The sequence below is a fragment of the Sciurus carolinensis genome, chromosome 2 (assembly GCF_902686445.1).
Source record: "Sciurus carolinensis chromosome 2, mSciCar1.2, whole genome shotgun sequence".
Lineage (NCBI taxonomy): Eukaryota > Metazoa > Chordata > Mammalia > Rodentia > Sciuridae > Sciurus > Sciurus carolinensis.
This window is the reverse complement of record NC_062214.1, coordinates 103,635,969-103,655,937: the sequence shown is the minus strand read 5'-3', so window position 1 is coordinate 103,655,937 and position 19,969 is coordinate 103,635,969. Positions and strand designations below refer to the sequence as shown.

Genomic DNA, 19,969 nt, shown 5'->3' with positions numbered 1-19,969 from the left:
TAGGAAATTTATGTCCAATTAATTCTACTGTCTTCCCGATTCTCCATTCCCCTCCCTCCCCTTCATTCCTCTTTGTCTAATCCAGTGGACTTCTATGATTTCCCTCCCCAACCTTGCTGTGGGTTAGCATCCACATATCAGAGAGAATATTTTCCTTTGGTTTTTTGGGGATTGGTCTATTTGGCTTAGCATGATCTTTTCCAGTTCTGCAAATGCCATAATTTCATTCTTATTTATGGCTGAGTAATATTCCATTGCGTATATATACCACATTTTCTTTATCCATTCATCTTTTAAAGGGCACCTAGGGTGGTTCTATAGCTTGGCTATTGTGAATTAGGCTGCTATAAACATTGATGTGGCTGCATCACTGTAGTTTGTGGAATTTAAGTCATCTGGGTATAAACTGAGGAATGGGATAACGGGTCAAATAGTGGTTCTATTCCAAGATTTCTGAGGAATCTCCATACTGCTCTCCATAGTGGTTGCACCAATTTGCAGTTCCACCAGCAATACCTTTTTCGTCACATCCTTGCCAACATTTATTGTTACTTATACTCTTGATAATTGTCATTCTAAGATGAAATTTCAGTGTAATTTTGAATTGCATTTATCTAATTGTTAGAGATGTTGAAAATTTTCTCATATATTTGTTGACCATTTGTATTTCTTCTTCTATGAAGTACCTGTTCAGTTCTTTTGCCCATTTATTGATTGAGCTATATATATTTTTTGGTATTAAGTTTTTTGAGTTCCTTATATATACTGAGATTAATTCTCTATCTGAGGAGCAGGTGCTAAAGATTCTTTCCCATTTTGTAAGTTCTCTGTTCATGTTCATGATCATTTCCTTTGATGTGAAGAAGTTTTTCAGTTTGATACCATCCCATTATTGATTCTTGATTTTACTACTTGCACTTTAGGCATCTTATTGAGGAAGTTGGTTCCTAACATGATGGGGAGTTGGGCCTACTTTTTCTTCTAGTAAGCACAGGGTTTCTGGTCTAATGCCAAGGTCCCTGATACACTCTGAATTGAGTTTTGTGCAGTGTGAGAGATAGGGGTTCAAATTCATTCTACTACATATTGCTTTCCAGTTTTCTCAGCACCATTTGTTCTAGAGGCTATCTTTTCTCCATTGTATTTTTATGGTGAAATAACTATTTATTTAGGTTTGTCTCTGTGTCTTCTATTCTATTCTATTGGTCTTCATGTCTGTTTTACTGCCAATCCCATGCCATTTTTGTTACTATAGCTCTGTAGTATAGTTTAAGGTCTGGTATTATGATACCTCCTACATCACTTTTCTCACTAAGGATTGCTTTGGTTTATTCTGGGCTTCTTACTTTTTCAAATGAATTCCATGACTGCTTTTACTATTTATGTGAAGAATGTCATTGGAATTTTAATAGAAATTACATTAAATCTGTCTAGCACTTTTGGTAGTATGGCCATTTTGAAGATATTAATTCTGCCTATCCAAGAACATGGGAGATTTTTCCATTTTTCTGGGGGTCTTCTTTAATTTCTTTCTTTAGTGTTCTGTAGCTTTCATTGTAGAGGTCTTTCACCTCTTTTGTTAGATTAATTCCCAAGCATTTAATTAATTAATTTATTTTTTGAGGCTATACTGAGTGGGATAGTTTTCCTGATTTCGGTTTTAGTTGATTTGTCATTGGTGTATAGGCTTGCATTTGATTTATGGGTGTTGATTATTGGAAATTACTTTTTGTCTTAGAAACATGATATAGTAATGAGTCTAATCTATTGATGGTCCAGTTTGTAAATAGAGGCTTCCCTATGAGTATCAGTCATATTTTCTTTGTATATTTCTTTAAAATAATTATTACATACAATTAAAGACCGCATTTCCTATAAGCTGTTCAAATAAGTGGAGTTTTTTTTTTTTTTTTTTTTCTGAAAAAAATTGAGTAAAAGGGAATCTGAGTATTTAGATAAGGGAAGGTTTAGAGTTTAAAATAAGTAATTAATAAAATTCTATCTGTTCAAAAAATTGTGCTCCCCAACCCTTTACTTTGCTTCCAGAACATTCTGGACAATTGTATTCTCTTGTTGCAGTAGATTCAAAGGTTTCTTTCTGAAGAGACTAGTAATACCAGAGGAAAATCCTATACGTACCAATGTTGTAGGGTTCCTGAACAAAATGTTGGGAAACATTCTGATCATCTTACTATAAGGGTGAACAGTTGACAAGCTCTGCATAAATACAAGAGATATCCACCTAGCTTTATAGTTCTCATTTGGAAAAAATAATCAAAATAATCTCATTCTGATCATCAAAAATCATCACATAAGCTTCCACATGAAAAGATCCAAATCTAAACAAATAAAATTTTTTAAAAAGAGACAATGAAAAGTGAAAAAACTATAATTAATATCTTCAGAGAACAATAAGAGAAGATATCATATACATGGTACAAGAATGGATCAATTTATAGACTATTTATGAAAAATAAAATTTGAGCAAGAAAAGTTATTAAGGGAATGGAATGTAACATTTGGGATTTTTTTTTTTCAGAAAGTAAACCGTGATAAAACAGAAAGAAGAAAAGAAACAGTTTCAAAAATTATAGAATCAAACCAGGAGATTCAACATATGACTAATAGGAATACCAAAAAGAGAAAATGACAATGTAGAAGTTTTTAATCCACAGCAGGACACAAATTTCCAGAATGAAAGAATCTGTTATGTTGCCTGCAATTATGAATGAAAGGGGAAAAAAAGATTCACCAAAGAATATCATAGTGAAACTCCTGTTGCTTACATTTCTAAAGGGAATAAAACAAATGAACGACAGCAACAACCACAACAGGAAATAAGCCAAAGATTGTGAATAAGAAAGGCATTAGAGTTCTTAAAAGAAATTTGAAAGCCAGAAACAGTGAAGTAATGCATTAGAAATTATAAGTGAAAGCTATTTTCTGTTCTTGATCAAACAATTAAGCTTGAGGGAGAAGAAATAAAGATGTTTCAGTCACATATGCTGTCATTCTCAAGAAATTGCTAGAAGGTATCTATCTCCCACCACAGTCAGGGTTAAACCAAGAGAGAGGAAGGCAGGAAAATGACTCTAGCACAGGAAATTCTAGAGAAAATACTTGGAGGAATAGAACATATCTATACCCAAGAAATATCTAGAGAAAACAATTCAGACTGCAACAAAAGGATTCCAGGATTGAAAAAAGGAAGGAAATAGAAAGGAGGTAGGAAGGAAAGAAAAAAGGAAATGCTTCTGGTTATATGAAAAACTAGAATTGAAATGCGGACTCTTTCATATCTATTACTAAATTTGGGGAAGGTTATATCACTATGATACCACTGGTGCATGGAAAATGAAGCAAATAAAAGAATGAAATAGTAATGAAGAGAAACAAAATTTGTATAAAACCAAACTATCATAGTGCTTTACCTGTCTAACAATAACAATACTTACACAGACATTGTAAGCATTAAATAATCATTTAACAAAAATGGTGATAATAAATTCGATACTGGGAATGCATCATTCTTTGAGGGAATCATGACAGCAGGCAGATTACATAAGTTTATGGTTTCTATGACGAGTATTTGAGAAAATAGGGAAATTCAAATGTTTGGAAATATTTTATAGCTCTTTTTGACTATCTTCCTCTTACTACTTTGGTGGATGGGCAGATCTGTCTATGTGGTGGACTTTCATCATCCATAGATACACTGGATCACATTAGAGCACTAGATTACCTACAAGAAGTTCCCCATGGGAGTCCAATGTGTGACTTGGCTGGGTTCAGATCCAGATAATCATGGTGGTTGGGGTATATCTCTTCCAGGAGATGGTTACATATTTGGTCAAGATATTTCTGAGACATTTAATCATGCCAATGGCCTCGCTTTGGTGTCTAGATCTCACCAGCTGGTGATGGAGGGATATAACTGTTGCCATGATTAGAATGTAGTAACAATTTTCAGTGCATCAAACTATTGTTATTGTTGTGGTAACCAAGCTGCAATCATGGAACTTGATGATACTCTAAAATATTCTTCTCTGCAGTTTGACCCAGCACTTAGTAGACGCGAACTACATGTTATTCGTAGTACCCCAGACTAATTCCTGTAATGAAATTTTAAATTTGTACTGTATTGCCACGAACCATATATTGACCTACTGGAAATGGGAAGAGCAACAGTAACTCCAAAGTGTCAGAAAATAGTTAACATTCGAAAAACTTGTTTTCACATGGAACAAAAGATGTGGCACATAAAAATACAAAACCTCTTGTCATCAGCAGCTGTGACCACTTTAGAATGAACCAGTTCATTACACGCTGAAGCAACACTGTTGGTCAAGAAACCAGTTTCTGGCATAGCACTATTTGTAGTTACTTTTGCTTTCTCTGAGAGACAAATAATAAGAGGTAAACGTTAACACTTTGTGAATACAGTTTAACTTCCATTTAGCTACAGCTTTACTCAGCATGACTATAGATAAGGATAGCAGCAAACAATCATTGGAGCTTAATGAACATTTTTGAGAATAGTACCAAGGTCTACCCTCTACTTGTGAGTTTTGAAATAGTTTTGTTTATTCTCAGGGAAACCATTTAATTTAATTGTATGATTTGTCTGCACTCGGTTTATTCCCTTCTCAAATCTCAGCGCCACATTGTTCTTTGTTATTGTCAGAAACTGGTGAGTTGTTTTGAACAGAACTGGTTTTCCCCCTCCTGTAAGATGATGTTACCGTACAAAAGCACTGCAATGTTTTTCATAATAAACTTGTGAAGTAAATAAAACAAAATGGTGATAATAAATTAAGAAATTGGGATAAAGGGATGCAGGGTAGGGAAGAGAAGCAGAGAAGACAAGAAAAATCTCCATGGCCATAACATGAAGTCAACAGATGTGTCTTAAGTAGGTAAATATAAAGATAAGCATATAGACATAATATTTACAAATATGAAGATAAATTCCAGAAGAAAAATCTAAGAGTCCTGGAGCATAAAAAGGGGTATATCCTTCATAAGTCTCACAGTTGTATTTAACCTTTTAAACCATGCATTGTTATTTTGATAAAAATAAAAATTAATTTAAAATAGACTAAAATTGTTACTGATTTCCACAACTACAATGTTGATAGGAAACTTCCTAATGTGCCCTCTTTGTGGTATCACAATACCTCCTAATAATCTTTTTGTTACTTAGAAGACCAAATTTCTTAGCTTGACATTTTTATCAGTGAGCTATTTCTGGGTAACAAATTCCCCTCCTCATTCCGCCCCTCCCCAAAAAATCTTGTGACTTAAAACAATGATTATTTTCTTGCAAGTCTCACTAGTCTGTGGGTTGGCTGGATGCTTCTTTCCTCATTAGTGATTACTCATGTGTCTGAAATTAGTGTGGGTCAGGCAGACAACTCTGCCAACACAGGCAGGGCTCTCTAACATGTTTGGAGATTGTTGTTTCTTGGCTGAACTAGGATGGCATTGGCTGGGACAACTGAACTCTCTGTCACATGGTCCTCTTTATCTAGCATATTAGTTGAGTTTGCTCACATAGCAATTGGCCAGGGTTCCAGGAGAATCAAAAAAGGTACAATGCCTCCTTAGTCATAGGCTCAAGATTTGTGTATCTTTACTTCTGTTTCATTCCATCAATCAGTGAAATTATTAAGCCAACCCAAATTTAAGAATAAGGCAGTACATCCCATCTCTTCAGGAGCTGCAGTCACATTGCAAAGGTTATGGGTATGGGGAGGGCCAAGGAATTGTGACCATTTTTTACACTTAATAGCCCTCAACACTCAAGGTCCTGCTTCACTTCCTATATGAGTTTTCCTTAGTCAGTAGATATATATGCCCTTGAGTCCTTGCCTCTCCCAAAAGTTTGTCCATAGCTTCCACGTGACACCCAGAAAGTTTTCTATCCATTCAGATTATAAATCAAGTCATCTTTCCCTTTTTAAGCATTACCAGGTCTTTCCAAGTCTTTTGTGACCTCCTATATTGTCAGTATCACTCACTTGTCATTTGAGGACTTAAATTTACTAGAGAGATATCTTAACTTTTATAAGAGATATCTAAACCCTGAACTAGGCCATACCTTCTTGGATGACAGGAAATGTATTTTATGAAGTTTTAAGACTGCTACCTTTTTGTAGAAGACCGTCCATAAAGATTGAAGGAACCAGGCTACTTCCTCTAACTTGGGACAGACTACTACCTATATAAAACTAGATGGGCAGAAAATTGTGTAAACCTCTTAATCTGAAAAACCGTAGCTCTGGGGTTTGTAACTTGAGCAATTTCCAGGAATATAAAAACTAAGTAACGAGAGAGAGAGAGAGAGAGAGAGAGAGAGAGAGAGAAGAAGAAGAAGAAGAAGAAGAAGAAGAAGAAGAAGAAGAAGAAGAAGAAGAAGAAGAAGAAGAAGAAGAAGAAAGTAAGCTACTTCCTGTTTTAGCCTCATAAAAGTACAAACCACTACATACAGAGTCACTGAATCTCCTTCTAAACTAAAATTATGGGAGCTATTTAATCCTCTCCTCTGAGAGTGTCCTACTTGTGTCTATTATATTGGAAAATGTCCTTCATGCCTGAGTTCACCTCTGTTTGGACCATGTGAAGAGGAGTCTGACTGGAAGCTTAGTGAGAAACCTGCCTCTCCCTGGCTTTAGGGCAGGGATGTCCAGAGGCTTGCCTGCATGCTCATATTCCCTTCCTGCTACATGAATGTCTTACCCTAAGGCACATCGAACAATCTTGCAAGAATCAAAGATTAAGCATCCAACATTCCTTTTAATGCTAATAATGAAAAGTTGAGTGCCAATCTTCAGAGAAATTGGCTTTCCTGTCCTCCACTGGCTTCCCTTCAGGACAGAGATCATATTATTGTGTCTCCCAAACTCTCCTGCCAATCTGCTGTTGAAATTCCTCTCTTGTCCATCTGTATTTGATCTGCAATATATTTTGTTGCTCATTTTCTGGTAAAATATTTTAAAACTTAGATTTTTGTGTTTTAGTGGTTCTTTTGTGAATTTGATTCTTCCTCTAAAGGTACCACCTTTTCTGTTGTGCAGAATTTGTTGCTAGATTGTCCTGGCACTACAAAAGTTTCTGACAATCTCTTTTTCAATTTAAATGGAGTCTGTCAGCTGCTGAATGGTTTAACATTCTTATAATTAGTAATAAAACCATCCAAATCAATCCCATTCCATGAAATTATGATTCTTCACAGCTCTGGTCAGTCTGGAGAATTGGCACCATTTTAGGTCACATCCATGTTTTTATATTGCCCTGGAATTTAAAAGTCTCATCAGTTTAAGCCTACATTTTGAGATATTTACAAATAGTTGTGGAAAAAAAGTGATAAAGATTAAAATGTTTTCAAAGTTTAAAATGTTCTATGGGTCTCATAAATGTCTTAATTTCTCAGTTGAGACACATCATTATTTTGACAGTTAAGAATCAATCAATATAATCAGGGAGGAATAAAGAGAGAAAGTGGGTAGCAGATGAATGAGGCTGGATGTTTTTGTTGTCCATGCTAAAGAAACATATGAAACAAAACAAAATTAAAAGAAAACGGAAGGAAGCACAAAACGTAATTTCAGCTATGGAAATATTGGACCTTAAGAAAACCACAGAGATGGTTCCAGTGACACTGGACACCTCTGAGAATTATTTTCTTAAGGATGACCGTGCTGTGTAAAATCATGTACACAAATATCACACCCCACCTAGCAAACTCTCTGCATTTTGCTGGCCTCTCCGTGTCCTTTCCTTTGTGTCCTTCTCTCTGATCCTTCACCTCTCAGTGGAGCATCTTTTAGAATGGTGTTTCTGTTCCCCACTATATGGAGAAAATTTTTAAAAAAATTTTTAAAGTGCCTTAATCATGGAAGAATTTTCTATGAAGCTAATGAGAAAGCCTTCATCTTAAGATTCCTCACTTGCGTGAGCTATTTCCAGGGTTCTATGACTAATTTTGCATTTATACTATTTTTCTTAAAAGTGCTCTCCTAGATTATACAAGACTCAGGTCCCAGAAAACCTACACAGGACCCTGATCTCTGCTCACCCTGAACCCTATCTTGCCCATTAATCCACTCAAACTGAAAATGTCATCAAGAAGCATAAAATTTGCTTTGTCTTTAAGTGTCTCCTTTGAATGGATGATTCATCAAAACTTTTTTAAAAGGCATCTTTTATTCTTCCTGAGTTACTTTTCCATGTTTTTGTGTGCCATATTTTCTTACCAATTGAAAAACTTTTCTTTTAAAACCATCTCTCTGCTTTCTCCTTATCATATCATTTCATTATCTTCAAGGTGAAGGGTTATTTCATGCTGGGGGATAGCTCTTAACCTTCCATCATGACTTAGGAAACCTCCAGTCTCCAAATGGAAGAAGGCAGATGAGATACTTAAGATGTATCCTTTTGAAGCCCCATGGGGGAACCTCATCATGTTTCAATATCTTATGTATAGAAAAGGGCCAGAATTAAGGCTGTCGTTAGAAACTAAATGAGATGCCTGTGAGGTACATCTAACTAAATATTAGCACTCAACAAATATTACTTATTGCCATTATTATTTTTGAGGAGTCTCCTAAACAAAGCTAATCAGCAGGTGTTTATAGTTAAGAGGCAGGTCATACAATACTAAAGAGGCTGGAAACACATGCCTATTGCTTACTCATCTATCCTTTTCCTAGGCCATGAAGAGTCAAGATGGGAATGCAGGAACAGGAAATAAAGAAGGAAACACAGAAGATCAAGTGGGTTCAAAGACTGATCCTCAAATGCCAGAATAGTTTAGGGAGAGTCTGAATTACTGGTTACCAGAAGAGAATGCCTGGTCTATCCTTAGCACCTCCTCAACCTTAGAGGGGTTTCTTTGTCCAGATGAGTTTTGTGAATGTTCAGTCTGGAGAGGGAGGAGAAAAATGTGAGCAGAGAAAATGGAAGTCTAAGAGAAAATGGAAGTCTAAGCAGTAAATTCTTCATGTTTGCAGAAGAACCATAGTTAACTAGTCAAGTCAGATAAGTACACCTATTCAAACTAGCAGATTTATGGCATTTTAAAACTAGAGATCATTATTCTATTTCTTAAAAACTTACAAAGCTGCTTTTTATTTTTTATTTTTTACATTTTTAAATTTGTTCTAATTGGGTATACGTGACAGTGGAATGCATTTTGACACATTGTGCACAAATGAAGCATAACTGCTCATTCCTCTGGCTGTATGTGGTGCTGAGTCACACCAGGAGTGTGATCATACATGTGTATAGGGTAAGGATGTCTATCTCATTCTACCATCTTTCCCATCCCCACTGTTAGCCAAAATGGACCTGGTAGGATCTCATTGCGCAAACCTCACATGTCATCTCAGCACTTTATTCAGGGGGATGAAATGGTGCCCATGGACCCACTCTCCTAGTGGAAAATGAGCCATTGAACAAAGAAAAGGACCGGGTTTATATAGATTAATTTGAGGGGTGGTCTAGTGAACTCTATCAGTTTGCTTGGATAGGCAAGTCTTTTGGTCAGGGTCTGCTGACAGTGTTTGAAGAGAGTTTACTTTGGAAATTAACACCTCCAGAGACTGCTTCCTTTAAGGGTGGTAAAACACCTCCTCCCTATCTGCATCTGACAGATGCCAGGAAAACATTTGTCCTGGGAGAGGAAGGCTGTCAGTACATCGCCTTCATTTTCACTCCCTTTTCCCAGGTCCCATTACCTTGGGGATCTTTTTATTCTCCATATCCATTACCCACCACACCACCCCTCCCCTCACACCCCTCTGCAAAATCCAAAGTTCCTCCATTCCTCCCTATTCCTACCCACTGCCCACAGGGCAACTATGTAACATCATCCACTTATTATGGAAAACATTTGGACTTTGGTTTTTTGGGATTGGCTTATTTCACTTAGCATGATATTCCCTAGTTCCATGCATGTACTTGCAAATGTCATAATTTCATTCTTTTTGTGGCTGAATAATATTCCATTGTGTATATGTACCACATTTTCTTTATCCATTTGTCTGTTGAAGGGCATGTAGGTTGGTTTCATAGTTTAACTATTGCGAATTGAGTTGCTATAAACATTTGTGGCTGTATCACTGTAGTATGCTGATTTTAAGTCCTTTGGGTATAAACTGAGGAGGGGATAGCTGGGCCCAATGGTGGTTCCATTCCAAGTTTTCTAAAGAATCTCTATACTGCTTTCCATAGTAGTTGCACCAACCTGCAGTCCCACCAGTATGAGTGTACCTTTTTCCCCACATCCTTGCCAACACTTATTATTGCTTGTATTCTTGATAATTGCCATTCTGACTAGAGTAAGATGAAATCTTAGAGTAGTTTTGATTCGCATTTCTCTAATTGCTAGAGGTGATGAACATTTTTTCATGTTTGTTGATTGACTGTATTTCTTCTGTGAAGTGTCTGTTCAATCCCTTAGCCCATTTATTGATTGGGTTATTTATTTTTCAGTGTTAAGTTTTTTGAGTTCTTTATATATCCTGGAGATTAGTGCTCTATCTGAGATGCCTGTGGTAAAGATTTTCTCCCATTTTGTAGTCTCTCTTCACATTATTGACTCTTTCCTTTGCTGAGAAGAAGCTTTTTTAGTTTGAATCCATCCCATTTATAATCAAATTCATTTATATACATAAGTGATGAATCCACTGCAAGAGAAATTAGGAAAACTACCCCATTCACAACAGCGTAAAAAAATAAAATAAAATACTTGGGAATCAATCTAACAAAAAAGGCAAAAGACTTCTACAATAAAAACTACTGAGCACTAAAGAAAGAAATTGAAGACACTGAAGAAGATGGAAAGCTCTCCCACACTTTGGATGGGCAGAATTAATATTGTCAAAATGGCCATACTACCAAAAGTGTTATTCATATTTAATGCAATTCCTATTAAAATTCCAATGACATTCTTCACAGAACTAGAAAAAGTAATCATGAAATCCATTTAGAAAAATAAGAGACCCAGAATAGCCAAAGCAATCCTTAGTAAGAAGAGTGAAGCAGGAAGTATTACAATACCAGACCTTATAACTATACTACAGAGCAATAGTAACAAAAACAGCATGGTATTACCACCAAAATAGACAGGTAGACCAATGGTACAAAATAGAAGACACAGAGACAAGCCCACATAAATATGGTTATCTCATACTAGACAAAGATGCCAAAAACGAGCATTGGAGAAGAGAGACTATTCAACAAATGGTGCTGGGAAAACTGGAAATCCATTTGTAACAAAATGAAATTAAATCTCTATCTCTCACCCTGCATAAAAATCAACTCAAAGTAGATCAAAGACTGAGGCACTAGAACAGAGAGCCTGTGCCTAGTAGAAGAAAAAGTAGGCCCAAATCTTCATCCTGTCAGTTTAGGACCTTACTTCCTTAATGAGATTCCTAAAGTGCAAGAAGTAAAATTAAGAATCATTAAATTAAGCTGCTTTTAAATGCAATTTAAGTACCACAAATTCTTATGACTATAAAACACTTTTAAAACATTCAATTCGATATTATTGTTTATCAGACAATGTACTTCAAGTTCAGAAAAAGCCAAATGACTTGTTCATGGTCACATCACCAGGTTGACCAGATAGCCAAAATAAAAATCAACTGGATAGACAAACAATTGTTTGGCTTATAACTTAACCACAGTTGATCATCAAATTGTTTTATAAATAATTCAGAAATGCATATATATGAATGGGGGAAGTCAAAGGATTTGAATGATAGTTATGCTGTATTTTAATCTCAAAGGAAAATGTTTATAAAGACTTATTGATTCACAAGCCATAAATTTTAAAAGAAAGCATCTTCTCTTGTATGCTTTCCTCTTCGATCTGCCTTTCTCTTTTATGTTCTTTCTTTCTTTTTCCTTTTTTGGAAAATGAACAAATAATGTTACAGAATAAAGATTATTAATATATAATGTCCTACTGATCCAAGACTCTCCCCTATCAAAAGATGGCCTAGTCCTTTTCACTGTACCTCCAATCAGCTCATAAAGAGGAAGGACTATTTCCTGCCAATAGAGTAAATTAATCTGGGAAGAACATTGGGGATCGGGCTAGGTAGAATGAGAAGAAAAAAGAAAAAAAATCTTAGTATTTTGAGAGGAGGAGGATGAATTTTATCAGGAAGTTTTGGGGGATGTATTTTAAGCTGTATGTTTGAATATCTTTCAATATCCTTTGATAAAATTTTTTCTAATTCTTTTTTTTCTCAAACTGTGCTTCTCCCAAAGGACAGTGCTACAAAACTGAATCTTCCCTATAAACCCTTCTTCTTCAGGGCCTTCAAGTTCATTAGGGCATCAAGCAGTGGCATAGTAGAGCCAGTTTGCACTGGCCCATAAGAACCAATTCTGTGCACCTCTGCTCAAGTCCATTCAGTGATTTCATATTTGTAGTTTGAAGTTGACCATAAGATGAATATTTACAACACAGATGGCAAATATGGCAAACCAGGGCTCCCCCACAACTCCACCCCAAACTGGTTTACCCATACATCACTAGAAAAAACACACAATGGTAAAATAATACTCCTTCCAGTTCTTATGTTCTGATTTTTTAAAGAAATCATGAAAGTGCCGGGCGTGGTGGTGCATGCCTGTAATACCAGCAGCTCAGGAGGCTGAGACAGGAGGATCTTGAGTTCAAAGCCAGCCTCAACAATGGTGAGGCGCTAAGCAACTCAGTGAGACCCTGTCTCTAAATAAAATACAAAATAAAGCTGGGATGTGGCTCAGTGGTCAAGTACCCCTGAGTTCATCCTTTAGACAATCTCTATTCAAATTAAGTGCTTTTAAAAATACAGGATTACAAATAAGAAGAAAAACAATTGAAAGTTAACTTCTCGATTCTTTCAATTAGTTAAGTCCAGTGTTATTTGTTTTAGTTAACTCTGTATTAGATTATGTTACAACACATTTTAACCCAAAAGTCACAGAATCGATCCTGATATTCCAGTCTTTATCAAAAAGACAAGTATCATGTTTTCTCCATATGTGGAAGCTAGAGAGAGAAAAAGAACATCATGGAAGTAGAACGTAGTTCATTAGGGCAGAGGAAAGGGATCAGAGGTAGAGGAGGGTAGGGTAAGGGATGGTACTGGGGAATACAGTTGATCAAATTATATTATATGCATATGCATAATGAAACCTGCAATTCTGTATAATTAATATGCACCAGTAAAAAAGAAAGAATAAAAGAATTCCTGCTTGTAGATAATGTCCCAGTTTTTAAGGCGTTTGCAATCTCTTTGGGGGAACTTTTTACAGAACTTCTATTCTGAAGTTCCCTTGTGAATCCATAACACTTTGTGGGCATATTCTTAGTAGTGGCATCTTTGTCCCCTTGGGGTAGATTGCTCTTAGGAGAAAAAAAAAAAATGCCAAAGATCATTTGGTACTAAAACTGATGAATACAGTGGGCAACAAAACTGGATATTACTGTTTTTGGTAAAAACAAGTACAGAGTAGAGTAATAGAACCCATTTTCTTTCTAACTCATAAACTGGCTCTGTAGGCAATTCCAAAAGAGAATTGCTAGGAAAAATTTGCACAATGTATCATCATCAAAACAAGTGGGTATCTTCCATTCATTCATATAACAAATATTTATGGACAGCTGATAAGGGGAAATTGCTCATTTGGTTGCATAAGATTTTAATTTCCACTACTTTAGTTGCAAGAAATCAGTTTTATTACCACGTGTCCTATTCCTAATAATCAAATTTTTGCCATATAGAAGGTACTGTGTTAAATGTTCTCCATGTATTTAGTTAAATATACATATGGTTCCTATGTTATTAACTACTGAGAAGAGCACTTTCCCCTGTCCGCACATGAAAATCATATGCTGCCTTCCATCACCAAATGAAAAGCCACTAAAATGAAGCAAATGAAAATTGAAATAGGAGTTCAGCAGAAGCAGTCAGCTGTGTGAGCTGTGATGAGATTCTGTCACGTGGGGGAGGCAAAATTAACAAGACTAAAATAAAGAGAAGTGGTTACAAGTAGCAGCAATACCAAGAGCAGAGACTTTAAGGTAAGGTTGGTAATGTGTTTTTGCTAAGGGAAGGCACAGAGGGACAAAGCAAAGTAGGCAAGAGGACAGCAGGGCAGAAAAGAAAACAATTCCAAGAGGTGGTAGTAGTTGAGGGAGATGGACTTTCACCATGAAAAGAAGAAAGAAAGAGAGTGAGTGAGAGAGAGAGAGAAAGAGAAAGGCAGGCCGGAAGGCAGGCAGGAAGGAGGGTAGGGATGGGAAGAGAGAGAAAGGAAAGAAGGTGGGAGGGAGAAAGGGAGAGACTAGCAAATTGCCCCCTAAACCCAAGAAGGAGTCAAAAATAGCATTTAGGTAGATGTTCTCCCCCAAAGTTCCCAGGCAACATTAAAAAGAAATTCCAGAAACAAGACCAGACTCTATCTCAGATCAATTGAGTCCAGATTTTTGGAGATGGAGTCCAGACATCAGTTTGTTTGATTCATTTGTTTTAAGTTCCCCAGTGGTTCTAGTATATAACCAGGGTTGAGAACCAATGGTCTAGCACCTTAAAGTAGATTAAATAGGGAGGAATGGAATCTCAGTATTTGAAACTAGTTGACAACCTGACACCACGTCAGGAAGAGGAGCACAGACAGAAATCAGTGAGAACACAGACATGGACTGATGCCAAGAGACAAGATTGGGTAGGAAAGCCATCACAGGAGTAGACCCTATGAATAAGCAAGAGATGTTTGGGTTCAAGTTAACTCTATTCAGACCAAACTGACAGAGAACCACATCCAGAAGTGTAGTATAGAGATACGACTGAAAGCATGGACTCTACAACTCATTAGCTATGACTTCCTAGACAAGTTACTTGACTTCTGTAACACCAGTGCCCTCATGTGTGAAATGGGAATGTTGATCTTATCTATCTTTCAAGCCTATATCTGTGCTAGGCATAAAAGAAAAATTATGAGTTGAAGGTCTTCTAGGATCCCACAGTTCCAAAATAGTTTGAAAACTCAGATGAGAAGTATAGAACCAGGAGATAGCAATAGACAAGTAGGTTGGTACTAATAGTAGGAGAGTTCACTCTTGGGGTTTTTTTCTTTCTCTTTCTTTCTTTCTTTCTTTTCTTTTTTTTTTTCTGAGTAATGATGGGGAAGAAGCAGCATAACATTTAACATTTTTGGAAAGCAATGTGGAAAAATATATCACAAGCCAGAAAGATGTTTGTACCATTTTATCCAGTAATCCCACTCTTGGAATTTATCCTAGAGAAATAAATCAACAGAAGAAAAAGAAGCTTCAGTTTATAAAGATCCATAATATAAAAAAATGGAGACAAACTGAACTGCCAAGGTCAATGGCTAAGTAAATTGTTATACATCTACTCAATGGAATATTAACTTTAGGATTCAGGAACTTTGTTTTAATTTTTTAAAGTTAATTCTTCATTTTACAAGGAATACTTTAAACATTGTCATAGTAAAAAAAGAAAAAATTATATACAGAAACAGCTGAAATCCACCCTGGCCAATCTTAGTTTTCTATTTAAAGGTAAAAGCACTTTTAACAGTTGGAGTTGCACTTTCCCAGATATTTTTCAGAACGTTTCCAAACTAACACGTGAACACGCACACATACACACAAATTTATATGTCCATATTCAAATATATTTATATGCACTTATCAATAGGGCTGCTTTAGTTTGTTATGAAAATACTGTCTCACCTTGTTTGCTTTGCAACTTGCTATTTTTTAAGTTACCTACATGCCTTAGAAAGTTTCCATATCAGTACTGACAGATATGACACACCATTTTAAGTTAAGAATGAATATATCAGCTTGTTTAGTCATTCCTAATACTGATGAGCACTTATGGGGTTTTCAAATTTTATAATTACAAATGTTGCTTCACTGGCTTTGATCTTAGGCCACTCCAACTGGCAGCTTGGAGAGCAACACAAAAACAGAAAGGGGTTAACAGCCACCACCCCTTGCTCTATCAGTGCATAACTCAAGAAGAATTGGAAACAAAGACTGTTGAACATAGCCAATGACCACCCAATCTGGTTGACTATTTTGACCACCTCAGTGGAGATGGTTCATTCTTCATTAATATATTTTTTTATTATTCTTTGTGTGTGTGTGTGTGTGTGTGTGTGTGCGCGCGTGCATGCACACACGTGTGCATGTGCATGAACACATGTGAATTCTTGCTGTGCTGATTGGTTCAGGAACATACAGTTGTTTCTTTTTCTCTCATTTTTAGTGTTTTTTAAACATAATTATTTTTTCCTAGAATTGTCTTTTGAGAGTTCAGGTGTTTTGGATTGTATATTTTATTTTCATTTGTTTAGTTCTCTTGCTTCTCTTTCTCTCTTATCTTCTCCTGCTTATATTCAAATTATATTGCTCTCTCTCCCTCTTTCCCAACACTTTGTTTCTTCTACTTTCCCCCTTCCATATTAACATCCCCTACTACATCTCTTCTTCATTTTCCCTGTTCACTTTTTGAAATTGTAAAGTCTTTTCTAAATTCATAACACATTTTCTTTTCCCCTAATTAACTATAATTTTACCATCTTTCAGAACTAATTGACTTAAGTAAGTCCTAAGCCCACCATTAATGCTGATACAATTAATGCTGCTGTGGATGATATGATTTACCTCGACTTTTCACTTTAAAGTCAAATGTAGTCCATGAGTATGGTTTGTACTGTTGACAATTGCTGAACCCAACATTCCTGTTTATTAGTGGCAATTAATGTTGAAGACATTATAGTAAGAACTGGGTATTTACTTTAATGCTGTGTATTATTTGCAGTGGTTATTACTATTGTTTATTTTGCCCCATTCTGTTAGATGCTGGGAATCTACAGGGACACTAAAAGTTCTCAGGTTAGAGACTCTGCTGCTGAACTAAACATTCCCTGACATTACTCCAACTCAAAGAAATAAAGAGACAAAAACCCCAAACCAACACTAAGGATCCAAGGAGGAACAATTAGAAACAAATAAGATAATTGCACAGAAAAATGACACACCACACCCACACAAACAGAGAGAGAGAGAGAGAGAGAGAGAGAGAGAGAGAGAGAGAGAGAGAGAGAGAAGGGGAATCTACCTCAATTGATGCACAATTACAAGATCTCTGAAAATAAGAGAAAACAGGCAAACAATTCTTCTCCCCAAATCCACAATTCCCCAACAAAGGATCTCATTGATAGTGAGGTAAATTAAAGCCAAAAGAAAGATTATAAGAAACTGATTATTAAAATGTTCAGTGAACATTTTAGATCTAAGGAAGGAATTAAGAAAGCAATTACAGGAGATGAAAGATCACTTTAATAAATAAGTAGAAATACTGAAAAGAAACCAAGCAAAACTCCTAGAAATGAAAGATATAATCAATCAAATTTAAAACTCAGTTGAAGGCATCACTAACAGATTAGAATGTGGAGAAAATAGAACCTCAGCTCCTGAAGACAGAACTTCAGGCCTTGAAGACAGGATATATGATATTGAGTACACAGAATTTAATAAAGAGGAAAAATTATAGAACATGACCAAAATACACAAGGAGTCTGGCACAACATTAAAAGACCAAGCCTGAGAATCACTGCGATAGAAGAGAACATGGAGATAAATCTAAAGGTATAAAGGACATTTTCAATGAGATAGTTACAGAAAACTTTTCCCACATCAGAAATGAGATAGACATCCACATACGGGAGGCTTACAGGACCCCAAATAGACTTAGTCAAATGAGAAGCTCTTCAAGACATATCACAATCAAAATGCCTAATACATAAAATAAAGAAAGAATAGTAAAAGCTGCAGAAGAGCAACATCAGGTCACATTTAGAGGCAAACAAATAAGTCTCACTTCTGATTTCTCAGTTCAGACCCTAAAATCAAGGAGCTGGGAATTAGATATTCCAAGCCCTAAAAGAAAACAACTGCCAGCAAAGGTTACTAAACTCAGCAAAGTTCAGTTTCAAATTCAAAGGGGAAATAAAAACTTTCCACGACAAGAATAAACTAAAAGAATTCATGAGCACCAAGCCAGCACTACAAAGAGTAATCAAAGATAAACCACACAGAGAAGAACTAAAAACAAACCCCAAAGCTCCCAAACACAGGGAGTTCCATAGAAGAACAATCCACTGAATGATAACCAAGACAGGACAAAATGTAGCACCCACACACAAAAAAGGCAGAAAACCACAAACACATATGCATACTAATGCTGAATGTTAATAGTCTCAATTTTCCAATTGAAATACACAGATTAGCAGAATGGATCAAAAAACAAGATCCTAGTACAGAGACTCATATACAAAGACTTCCACAAGCTGAAGTTAAAAGGATTGCAAAAACTATTCCATGCATACAGACAACAAAAACAAGTAGTAGTAGCTATTCTCATATCTGAAAAAACAGATTTCAAGCAAAATTTAATCAGAAGAGCAAATAAGGCCACTACATCTTAGTAAAGGGAACAATCTAACCAAAAGATATAGTGAGAGTAAATATTTATGCCCCAAATGTCAATGCACCCAACTACATGGAAGAAATACTCCAACACATTGACTCCCACATAGACCCCAACAAAATAATACTGAGTAATTTCAATACACCCTATGACCAATAGTCAGGTCATCAAAACATAAAATTAATAAATATAGCTCCAACCTAAATAACAATATAAATTAAATGGACCTAATGGACATCTACGAATATTCCACCCCGAAACAGCTGAATTTACCTTCTTCTCAGGCACATATGGAACTTTTTCCAAAATAGATCACATTCCAGGCCACAAATCAATTCTTTGCAGATACAAAAAAATCAATAAAACCCAAGTTATCCAATCAGATCATAATGGAATGAAGGTAGAAGTCAACATCAAGAAAAAAAATAGAAGCCACATAAGCACATTGAGATTGAACAATATTATCTTAACTGAAGAATGAATCAAAGAAGAAATGAGGGGATCCAAGATGGCGGACTAGAGGGTGACTGCATCTCCTGTCACTCCAGAACCCAGGATTCAAGAAGGGGAGGCATTGAGAGACTCGGACTAACATAGAGTTGCGGGGTAAGTCTCTCCCACCGAGTGAAGCTCGGGCCAGGCGGCAGGCCTGAACAGGGGCAGCTTCTCCGAGCAGGGCAGGGCAGCTAGAGTCTTCCCCAAGTAGCCCTGCTCCCTCCAGCGGCAGGCTCGTTCCTCAGCCAGCTTCTTGGAGCAGGCCACCCAGTGAGAGCCTTTCTGCACAGAGCCAGCTCCAAGCCCCAGACCCAGCAGCGGGCCCCGGCCCATAGGTGGCTTATGGGACCAGGGCAGGGCAGCCAGAGACTTCCCCAAGCAGCCCTGCTCCCTCCAGCAGCAGGTGCAATCTACAGGCAGCTCCTCGGAGCAGACCCGCCCAGTAAGAGCCTTTCCGCACACAGCCAGCCACCAGCCCTGGAACCAGTAGCGGACTAGGGGCAGCTTTCTTCGGAAGCACTGCATTATCAAGTTCCTCCAAGACTTCAGGCTACTGAAGGCTGGGAGGTGATATACTGGAAATCTACAGGGACACTATAAGCCAATAGAGGAAATCTGCAATATCTCAGAGTCCCACTGATATCTGATCAATATGAGAAAACAAGGGAAGAAAATGTCCCAAACAAACCTAGATACTATATCAATAAAACCCAATGACAGTACAGCAGAAGAAATGTCAGAAAGGGAGTTCAGAATGTACATAGGTATAACAATCAGGGAAGCAAACGAGGAGATGAAAGACCAAATGCAGGCATTGAAGGAGGAGATGAAAGAGCAAATGCAGGCATTAAATGATCACACAAGTCAACAGTTAAAAAGCAAATACAGGAAGCAAGAGATTATTTCAATAAAGAGTTAGAGATACTGAAAAAAAAAAAAAAACA

General features: G+C 36.6%; 1 pseudogene; it reads left to right on the top strand.

Annotated features, from left to right (window-relative positions):
* The first annotated feature begins 3,505 nt into the window (after nucleotides 1-3,505).
* LOC124976381 (serine/threonine-protein phosphatase 2A catalytic subunit beta isoform-like) lies at nucleotides 3,506-4,118 on the top strand (annotated as a pseudogene).
* The last annotated feature ends 15,851 nt before the right edge of the window (nucleotides 4,119-19,969 follow it).